The following is a 12,041-nucleotide window of genomic DNA, read 5'->3' as shown; positions in this document are numbered from 1 at the left end:
ATGATAACTAGAATCTGATTGGTTGCTATAGGCAACATCTCCACTTTTCAAACTCACAGATTAATAAATATACCCCCTAGTGTCTTTCACTAGCCTTATTGAAGTGCTCCTCACTGGAGCAACTACAGGCTTGATAGACTGACTGAGATGATGGAAGTTCACAAGATAAAGATTGATGGCTTACTGAACAACAAGGCACGCAATACATAACATAGCCACAGTGGAGCATAAAATGAGTACATAGAATTAGCAACGTACAATAATAAGACTATAACTCTGCAGAGGCAGCACACTCCCTGCCTGTATATATACAACTATATAAAATACCTCATGCTAGGTTATTAGATATAACTGTAGCCGGATACTGAATGTGAATTCTGCTAAACCCTTTTCTTAGGCAGCTGCAAAACAAAATGAGAAAGCTAACATTATGGTATAAAAAAGTGAGTTCAAATTGTACAGTTAATATCTCTCTTTATGTGTGTCCTGATGTCATCTGGGTGACATAGTGTCATGTACCAGTAGCAGGTGAAGAAATACAGGCATGATGTTTTTCAGGTAGAAGAATTACAAGTTCTGTTATTGATGTAATGAAAGGCAGTTTTTCCCCTGTAATTTGCACATGCAATGCACAAGGAGAAAACAAAATTGAACAGTCAGTAAGAAATGGTGACAAATCTTTCTTAGATACAGTAGTGAAAAGAGTCAAACAAATTACAAGATTGCTGGATCACATCACACAAATGTAGTGAATGCCCCTTGTGATGTGTGAAAATAGCGCCACCTTAAGGATCCAGTTGGGAGAGTGTGCACAGGTTGAATGACTTTGGGGTCCCAAGAGAGCATTCTTTCCGAGATTAGTGGTTTTCTGAGATCTCTGATCTTATGGATTGCAGTTTGAATCTATGGGGAGACTTTTCTTTGTGATTTGCAAACTGGATGCAGTTTTTAACCCCAAACTGCAGTATTTATTATCCTGGATCCTGAAAACTGAAATCGCAATCCCAATATGTGGCAGTTTGCAAACCCCTAAACTGCATGGTAAAAACGTATGTAAAAAATCTGGTTTTAAACCGTAAGAGCCAAGTGCTAATCATGGGGAGGGGTGCAAAAAAACATTGTACCCCTGCACCCAAAGATGACAGGCCCAATGCTATTATCCCTGGCTGCTTTTTACTAGGTTATTACTGTAAAAATAGAATACAAACACTTGTGGCACTAAAGTGCCATCATGGACTTACAGCCTATGATCATTTTTGCATGCTGGCGCTTGTAGAACTAAAAATGTCATCATGCACATGGACACAAATGCATACTAGCACTTATAGTGCAACAAGTGTGCACTAAAATGATTGGCCTCCTATATAAAAAATGAAATAACTTGGCCCCCATTTAAAAATCAAAGTCTTGCCCTATATATGAATAGTGAAATAGTATTGCCCCATATAAAAATAAATAGTATAGTCCCATATATATGAATAATGAAATTGCGCTGCACAAACATAAAAAGAAATACTATCGGTTTGACTCACAAGAACCTGAGGCAAGGGAGACTAATCTAAAACTGGGCGGTTGACCTAAAGGTACAGCAAGATAACAGTTAAGAACAACATACTCCCCCCCCCCCCTACATAAACAAGCTGATGCCCAATGTGGGGTTTTACAAGTAACCCTGAAGTAACTGGCCCAGCAACGGAGAAAGAAGGTGCTACAGTTGATACAGTCAGAACAATAAATTTGAGGCATCTTATATGGCCATCTTGAGATGTCTAAAGCTAGGTACACACTGCAAGAAAATTCTCCAGCTGCGATAGTTTCACCAATTTTAGCAACGACAAACAAAAGAAAAGAAGTAACGATCAGCATGCGGATTCCTGTGTACACACTATAACTATATGTGCTCTTCATTTGATTTGACACTAGTCAACAAGTGAGCAGAGCTATTCAAGGTATGTCAGTGTGTCTGAGTGCTGCTGTATCTGTGCTGTCTGTTCTGTCAGGGGGTCTGTGCTGTCAGTGTTCGGGTGACGGCTGTGCAGTGGCGGATCCAGGGGTGGCGATCAGGGCATTCTCTCCCCCCCTTCCTGTAGCAGGATGCCTACCTTTAAAATAGGTCCCAGCCGCCGATCAAAATGGGAGGGGTCAGGGCCAATCGTGAGCGGAAGGCGGGGCTAAACGCGGGCCAGCCAATCATTGGTCCCAGACGCCGATCAAAGTGGGAGGGTGCGCGGCCAATTGCGAGCGGAAGGCGGGGCTAAATGCGCGCCAGCCAATCAGAGTAAAGGAGGGGTGTGATTAAGCAAAGTCGCCCCCCCTAAACATAAAATCTAGGTCCGCCCCTGCGGCTTTGTTGTCAGTGTACAGGAAGTGTGTGCTGTGAGTGTTAGGGTGACGGCTGTGTTGTCAGTGTATTAGATTACAAGTTAACCCGTGCATGATACTCATGCATTCTAGTCAAATCAAGCTACTTAAGGTGTTAAAAAGGTTCTTGTCATGCATTTGGGGCTAGGCCAGGCCTCCTCAGGGGAAGAGCGTTACTTCCCGACGCAAGCGCCCTTTTTTAACGTGGTTTTGTCCACATGTCACCACCTCATCATTTTTCTCCATCACCTCATCCTTCATCTTTATCGCCACATCTATCCAGATGTCTATCCAGACACAGGGATCTCTCTCAGCGGTATTACACTCCTCTCGCTCTGTCATCCCACCAACCACTCCCCACTGTCACCCCCGGCAACCACCAACCACTCCCAACTGTCACTTCTCATTCAAGAAATATATATATATTTTTAAAATCTTTATAAACACTTTTAACAATTACCAAATTAAATTAACAAATTAAAAACATCTTAGTATACCAAATTTCAGCCCTTTCTGAGTTTTTTTTCCACACACACTAAGAATTTAGTAGGTCAGAGTATAACTCCGCCCTGCAGGTGGCGCTGCAGCAAATTTCAGCCCTTTCTGAGGTTTTTTTTTCCCACACACACTAAGAATTTAGTAGGTCAGTGTATAACTTTGCCCAGCAGGTGGCGCTGCAGCTTGTTTTTTTCACACACAGACTAGCACACGCCTCTAGGCTTATATATATTAGATTAGTGTATCTCAGGTAGGAACAGTGCAGATATGGATGTAACTTCTGCAGGGAGATGACAGCGGACACATTTTGAAATGAGACCTGTCACACAGAGATCCATTATTGGCCAACAGTTGTTTAAGTGCATACATACTGCAGGATCGGAAGGTGATTGGCCGGAAAATATTAAACAGTATGTCCAACCAAATAAAATGATGATCAGCACTTTGGGACAACTTTAGATCATCATGTAGGTATACACACTCATACTCACAGTAAACGGTTGGATGTCGACTTTGCCCGATTATTGGACGAAAATGCTCCAGTGTGTACCTAACCTAACACATGAAACCTACATTCATAAGGAATTTTGCAAAGTGCTGCTGTAAAGAAAACACCCTACCAAAGAACTAATGAGGAGCAGTATTATGACTGGAGTGGACTATGTGCAAATTAGTAGAAGAGTGAGAGACAATCCAAAAGTGTGCTAGTGGTGGCTACTGGGGAGCTTTCAAAAAGTCTACTTTGCCAGTAAGCAAAGAGGTGGTCAAAACTTAAAAAGAATCTCAAAATGAGTCCAACAGGGTGGAGCCACGGAAGAGCCCACCAAAACCAGTTTTGAGAACTCCATTGATTTTTGGCCCTACCATGTGAGGCATAGAAGGGGCTCTGCAAGCCAAAAGTGTTTATGGAGCTAAGGAAAGAAAAAAACAGCAAGAAAACAAATATGCTGCAGCACATATTGGCCCAAGGCAAAGACCCACTAATGGCATAATACACTATGGTTAGCGGACTTGTGGAAAAAATAAATCTTTGCAAGTTAGATGTTGCCAGTGAAAAGAGCCTGCTGGGCCTCCTGCTGTGGGATTACAGGGCTCACAGGATAACAGTGCTGTTTTAGCCAGAGGAGAAATGGTATATGGCAAACCACTGGGATTGGTAAACCTGGCCCACAGTACTGCAGTTATGAGACAGTAGTTCCAAGCCTGTGGAGCACTTGCACATTGTATTGATGGAAACTACTTAGGTGGCAGACACTGCTCTGAGTCCCAAGTTGGCTAAAGTGGAGTCAGAGCCCGAGGCCATAGCCAGTCAGGAAGCCTTATCCACCCCATTTTCCTTCCAAATGCCAATTGGCAGGCTACACAGAAGTTGAATGTTGACTGGGGAGAAGTTGGTAGCACATGTTGTGTGTATTGCAAGGAGAAAACTATACATGCTGAGATCTCTGCCTGGTGAGTCTACACACTTAAAAGACAGTCCCTAGTGTGAAGTCACATGTTGAAGTCTTATAGCACCCCCAACAACTTCAGGCAGAAAGGAAAGCATTATCCCCCTGGGAGTTTCCATCTGCAGCCCCCAAGGGTGATAAAGACACTATGGTATTGTGCATTCTACATGGGGTGCCTATCCCAAGTGAGGTACTATCTCTGAGTAAAGCTTAGAAGTTTGTGCATAACTTTTGGTTAAAATATTGGGGTTTCCATTACTTGGACAACCTAGAGTGGGGTTTTGACAAGGTTGAAGCCCATAGGAACACATTAAGGCAATAACATGTTCCGGCACATCTAGTTTATTGACGTTTCTTGTAGCAAAGTAAATATGAAGTGATTACTGGACTCTGTGTTAATTTTCATCAGTATTGCTTCAAGATAAATTGTGCATTATTTTGCCCTGCCTAAAGACTGCATAAGCTGATTCAGTATTACTTCAAAAGATAAAGTTTAATACCTTGCCTTGCCTAGATTGAATATCTGCTCCAGTAATACTTGGAGATATTGTTTATTTCAGTGATGCAACAAAAGATTGTTTAACTCCAGCATTTCATTGTGACAATTACTCATTCCTGCATTACTTCAGTGTTTATGCTTTTCTGGTTTGCTCTGCTTCTGCAATAAACTCCACAACGATTTTCACTAAAGCACAACCTTGTTATTGCTGTGCATATTTAACAAGTGTCCTTCATAGGGTGTAAAATTGTAAAAGAACTGCACAAATTTGGATTCATAATTGAAGAATTCTTAGATCTTAATGATCTCTTTATTTATGACATAAAGGGTTACCTTGTTGTCATTACTGCACACCCAAGACTATTGTCACACAAAGGCTGGAATACTGCGTTCATGAGTGAAATTAAATTATTATTTATTTATGTCAGGCTTCTTTTTCATATCTTGCATCTCCCAACCTAAGTAAAGACATTTTGCATAGGGAGCTTTATAGAGGAATTTGTATTACCGCTGTATCCTCAAAATGTCTCTTGCAAGCAGAAGTAAGATATTAGAATCCTTATCAAGAACTGGTATGTGATCAGCCATGTTCTTCAAATGGAGATGATAAAGTTCAATTTCAGATATGGGAATCACACCCCTCTTATTAGATAATTGTCTACATTCAATTAGTATAATTAGAGGCGATATTATTTGCATAGATGCTAATTTGTAGCAGTTTACTCGTTTTGCGTCTCTACCAGTCCTGCACATGTACTCATGGTATATTTTGAAATATTCCATTTTATGCTGAACTGTTCAAAACTTATGATCTTGCCAGAGTTTAGGTAGCCCTGGTTATCTGGTTATCTAGGACGGCATAATTCTCACAGCTGTTTTTGGCTGCTCTTTAGAATACAACTTTGCCAGACATATACTTGAACAGAACTGACCACTAAGATAATCTCTATAAAATTTCAATACATGTACGAGGTAGACAGTATAGCAATTGAAGTTTATGTATCATTTACACCCTCTCTTTAGTATCTTATAACAGAAGGAGGGAGGAATTTTAGAGAGCTGAGGAGAGATGGATGGAGAACTGACATATATTTATCATTGCTTCACTTTGAACACTTGATTCATTAAGGCATATAAATGCCGATACGTGCCATATTTTGCGTAAATCGCACCACGCATACCCAGAAATGAACCATACGTCAGAGAGAGCAGCAATGTCCCATTCATTTTCAAGCTACTAGAGTTTCAGGGGCTGAATGGGGTGGGGAATGGGTGTATGCACACTGTTAATGTACTGTAAGGGCATGCCAAGCTCGAGCGCACGTAGCAGCGTCTGATTCAAGCTTTGGGCAACTCAAAGGTACGTGTTTTTCAGTCGCATTACTTGCACCAGCTACAGGTCTGGTGTAAGTGCCGATTACTAGTGATGACGGTCGCATATGCATGCTAGAGCATGTGTTTGTAATCAGAAGCATCTGTAAAAATGCATTTTATGTACAGTAGGCATTCATAACATACTCATAAATGTATTTTAAGGGGAAAGGATTAAAATAAAATCCTTTTTGTATTTTTTTAATGTTTTGTCATTAATGACTATATTTCTAATAGGTGACAATCATTGAATAGTTTTTTTTTGTGTGTTCTTTTGTGACTTTATATTCCACATCTGTATTTGAGGTATCCTGCAATGTATTGTATGTTAGAGCAGACCGGACCTAGAACCGTATTCATCAACAGACATATCTTTACTTCCACTCCTTGCTGAATCTGAACATGCGTATGCCCGATTTATGTGTGTTGTTAAAATCAAACATAAACAATAAGTATGTTTTGCGTTTCTTAATGAATCAGGCCCTTAAATTATAGTTTGACAGTTATTTGAAAAATGTTCTCAGCAATACATAAATATATAAGCAAATAGATAATAGTACCCCTTTCCTGTTCATTACCATTTAATTCATCAAAATATCTTTTATTCCCCCGGGTTTCTCTTTTCTCATTAAAGCTCTCTCTTTTCTAACCCTAGCTGTTTTACAGATTTCTGTCTCTTTTCTCCTAGCTCACCTATCTACCCCTCCACTCCTCCCCATAGTTCTTTCTTTTCTATGCTCACCTTTTATATTACTTCTTCCCCTAAGGTTCTAATATATTTATATTTATACCTTGTCAAAGTTCTGCATTCTTTTGAACTAGGCATTTTCGATAATCATAATTTATTTATATGGCACTAGAAATTATTTATAGGGCACTACAGATTTCTTTGCATCGGACAATCACCATACATATGGCAATATGGCCTGCATGAATACAATAAGCATGAACAGTATCAAGAATTCAGTTTAGTGTAATAACCAATACACAGGGCTGCCAAGAGGAATTCAGGGCCCGGGTACAACAAATTCATGCCCCTCCCTTGTAGTCGAGCATGCAAAAAAAAAATTGGCGAAATTTTTCGGGGGTGTGGTCATGCATTTGGGGTTGGTGCAAATGCACCATTGGGGTGTGGCTAACATCAAAATCACTAGGCTCTTAAATTCGCCGGAGCATCACATATGTCCAAGCACTCCTGACTTTCAGGACATCTACCACCACAGTGTAGTATACAAAGAATGCAGTGTGTACACAAAGAGTGCAGTCTTGGCCTGCACCTTACATTGGGCACAACATTCACCAAAAATTGGTATTGTCCCTACTAGAATCACAATATTTCACACACTGTGCTGCTCTCTCCTACCTGTTCTTCTCACTTTCTCCACCTGTGGCTGCTGGTTTCTTTAGTTGTGGCTTGTCTGGATCCTGGAATGTTGAAGGACCTATTTGGAAAAAAAAATGACTACATTTAGAAAATTACAGCCAGCCCCGGCGTTAAATCAATAGCACCCACGATTAATAATTAGGCCTTCCTCCAGCCCCAACATTAAAATAATACTATTCACACTTAATAAATAAACCTATTCCCTTCCTGCAAACAGCAATACCTATTTCCCGCAACCATCACTGCCATTAAATAACTCATAGTCACATTTAATAAATATACCTCATTCTCCCCAAACTCATCCCCATATTCAATAGCCTCCAAACCACCCCATCTTAAATTAATAGTCCCCACTATTAAATTGCCTCACCATCACCCTACAAACAAAATAGCCAAACAAAATTAGCCACCACCTACCTCACACACACTACATTGCAACAAGCCCCCCTGTGTCATTACACACAGATTACTGTGCCCCTTCATCACAACTAAACTGTGCCCCCTTATGCTCACACTGCATCCTCCATGCTGCTTTCCCCCATTCTTTTTTACTTTGTGCCTCTCTCCCCCTTTTTTTTTTACTCTCAGCCTCTCTGCCCCTTCTTTTTCACTCTGTGCCTCTCCCCTTTTTTTATTCTGTGCTTCTCTCCCCTTTTTTTTTAATCTGTGCTTCTCTCCCCTTTTTTATTTAATCTGTGCTTCTCTCCCCTTTTTTTTATTCTGTGCCTCTCTCCCCTTTTTTTATTTAATCTGTGCCTCTCTCCCCTTTTTTCTTTTACTATCAGACTCTCTCCCCTTTTTTCTTTTACTGTCAGGCTCTCTCCCCTTTTTTCTTTTACTGTCAGGCTGTCTCCCCTTTTTTCTTTTACTGTCAGCCTCTCGACCCCGTTTTTTTACTCCCTCTTCTTTATAGTACTGTCCCCTTCTGTTTTCCTCCTATTGCCTCTCAGTTTCTTTACTTACCTTTTGTCAGCTTCTTCATGCTGGCTGTGGCGCTCCTCACTGACTGATGGGCGTGACTTGATGACGTCACGCCCGACAGTCAGTGTGAATGGAGCAGAGAAAAGAGGAGGGACGCGGTGCTGCCATCACGTGAGTATGATTTCCTTTTTTCTTTTTTTTTTTGTTCCAGCTCCCCCCACCAACGAGATGTTGTTTGACAGTATTAGTAGTCAATGTGAAATTTGCATTATCCTATTTGTACACAATAAAATATTGTAATAAGTGTCATATACATAAGAAAGAATAGTGTCTGAATATTGTTATTAATAAAGGTGAAAGTCGAATTTAAAATGTAAAATATGATTAAATACAGATACAAATATCAGATGCAAGTACAAATTTAATTCAGTTATATACTGTTATGTCTTGTTTTCCTCTTTAATAATGAAACGGGAATCTTCTATCCTCCCCAGTCCAAATGGAAATATTAATTACCGTATATACTCGAGTATAAGTCGACCCGAATATAAGCCGAGGCACCTAATTATACCACAAAAAACTGGGAAGACTTATTGACTCGAGTATAAGCCTAGGGTGAGAAATGCAGCAGCTACTGGTAAATTCACAGCCTAAGGTCAGCATCTGTAATCCAGGTGACAGAAGTAACAAAGGCCAGGGGACACTTACAGAATGATTTACTGCCACCCAATGTGGTTATCTTCTGTCAGTAACCAGGGTCTGTGTTAAAAAACAGATTTTCCCAAAAGCGCCAAAATATATGTATACTGTAAGCACAAATTTAATCACAGTAGAGTTGTCCAACATACGTGATCAGTGCACTGATATAAGGTAACAATATCATACCACACATACATATACACAGCAAGTGCTGTAAGGACAAGTATGTTAGCATAAATATAGCCACTGTGCATTACAGTCCATGATATAATAATGTAACCAGGGTCTAGCTAGAAAAAGGGTAAAATCTCTGTAATCCCATGAAGCACAGTTGCAGAGCTCAGATAAGACAACAGTAGCTGTAAACGGACAACATACCAGTGTGAAGACTCATGCAGGCCCGATTCAACATGCGTGGGCTCTATGGGGCAACGCTGTGTGTGATGAGGGAAAGAGCTTGATGAAACAGGAGAGATTGGTTATAACAGCACTGTCCCCCCAATTACATCCAGGTATCGTGAAAGTTTACTTACGCCCGCAGTGGAACGCATGTGCGTTCCAAATGCCGAACTTCCTGTCAGTGGACAGGAAGTTCGGCATTTGGAACGCACATGCGTTCCACTGCGGAAGTTAAGAGCCAAGGGACCGGAGACCAGGTAAGTTCACCCGTGTATAAGCCGAGGGGGGCTTTTTCAGCATAGAAAAATATGCTGAAAAACTCGGCTTATACACGAGTATATACGGTAAGTAATGCGAATAGACTTCAAATAATACAGAAGTCACACTAATGATTTAAGTACTTATCAGTGGAAAGGTTCAAGAAGAAATCGGCCAATCAAAAACAACTAGCTAGCACTGCAAATCGTCATCATCATCAGTGCACCTTGTTGCACCAGTCCTCAAGCACTGACAACAGCACTGACAACAGATACACCCACATAAAGTTGTATATATCTATGTGCCCAGGTTTACGTCAGTGGCAATAATATGAACACACCCTTACAGAGTCTGGCCTATTCTTTTCCCACCCTTTCCTTCCCCTTTCCTCCTCTCGAGTCATGGGGTGTCGTTGTGTAAGATGCTACCAAATCTGCCTATGGATGTATACATACACATGTTTGGTGCGCATGCAAAGTACAGAAATGCGAATTTTCTGGATAAAAAAAATGGATGTAAGTTAATCCAAACATGAGCCACACTGTGTGTATGATGTTATTACTTTTATTGGTTTTCAGAATTCTCTAGATAGATGTTATTCAGATAAAAGATTCCATACCTGTATACAGAGATAACAAAATTCACAGTGAATCGAGCTTTTCAGTGGAAAAGGCCATCAAATTAGAGGCTAGGCGTATATTTACTAAACTGCGGGTTTGAAAATGTGGAGATGTTGCCTATAGCAAGCAATCAGATTCTAGCTGTCATTTTGTAGAATGTACTAAATAAATGATAACTAGAATGTGAGTGGTTGTTATAAGCAATGCCACGAATGCCCAGCCTGTCCCAGATACAGCAATCTGAACAGCTTGCCGTGACTGGCATCACCTTAGTCACTAAGCACTGAAAACACCTTTTATGCCACCACAAAGGATTTATTATGGTGTCATTACGTTCCCCAAAGCCACTTATTAATGTTTCACACTTAAATCATATACACATGTGGCATGAGCCTCCCTGGGCTTTGTAAGTTCACAAAGAATCACAGAGAAATATGATAGATTAAATATGTTTAATCTGAAAAAAAAATTCCAAGGCTTATTTAAAAAAATTAAAAACAAGACATACAAAGTGTTGCACAAATGAGATTCAGAAACTAAAAATGGAAATAAAATCAGAGTTACTACTTACTATTTAAGACCTGATGTGTGAGGGAACACAGTAGAGAAGTATGGAACATTTCAGTCTTGATAGACTTTCTCAAAGACATGAACACTCTACTACTGATACAAAGGATTTTTAAACCATTTCTTGTTGGCTCTTCACCCCCACCCCACCTAAGGAATTTCACTTTCAATTAAGTCAGATTGATTCCCAAAATGACACGGAGTTTTCCCCAAAGTAAATTATCTATCATTAGGATATATGTTTGGGCACCTCAGAGAATCTCTCACCTCTGCTATTTTTGCCTGGCTAAGTCTAACTCCTCTGCATACACAAACTACTCAGTGAGTTTATCTGTCTCTGGGCTTGGCTACTTTGAAAAGACCATTGACACTTGCCTAGGTCAGGCTCAGGTCAGATAACAAAATACACTTTGAAAGGTTACATAAAATATTCACAGTGTTATACATAAATTCAACAGAAAATAACAATCAGTCATTAGATATACTACATTTCGTCACAGGCAACATCTCCACTTTTTCAAACCTGCAGTTTAGTAAATATACCCCTAAGAATTTATTGGATTTACAGGCCCATCCAACAAAGATGTCACTTGGCTTTTGTAAAAAGGGGTATCTCTAAATTCATGTGTTTCACATTTAAATTCCTACCTTCGATAATGTAGCATATGAAATGGATATTTGCTGCTCATGTAATTTACACACTTCCAATACAAAAAGCTGTACAATGACTGGAGTAATAGGCACACTTTTTTAAGGGTTAATTAGTATTTGTAGAAAACAAACTTGCAAAAAACTTCAATTACAAATTCTGTATGGTTTTCTTTTAATGTCCCTCTTAAAAAGCATGGAAAATAATGCATTTACTTCACTAATTACAGGATAATTAAGTGTGCTTACAGAGTTAGTGGAGCAGTGATAGTGGTGATTAGGGCGATGTTACAAAATTGTTATTTATACCCTTTTCCGCAACTGTGGTCTCCAATGAATTTTTCCTCTGGCAACAAGACGTTAGAAAA

This window comes from Mixophyes fleayi, chromosome 2, assembly GCF_038048845.1.
Source record: "Mixophyes fleayi isolate aMixFle1 chromosome 2, aMixFle1.hap1, whole genome shotgun sequence".
Lineage (NCBI taxonomy): Eukaryota > Metazoa > Chordata > Amphibia > Anura > Limnodynastidae > Mixophyes > Mixophyes fleayi.
The sequence above is the reverse complement of the archived record's forward strand: the minus strand, read 5'-3'. Positions refer to the sequence as shown.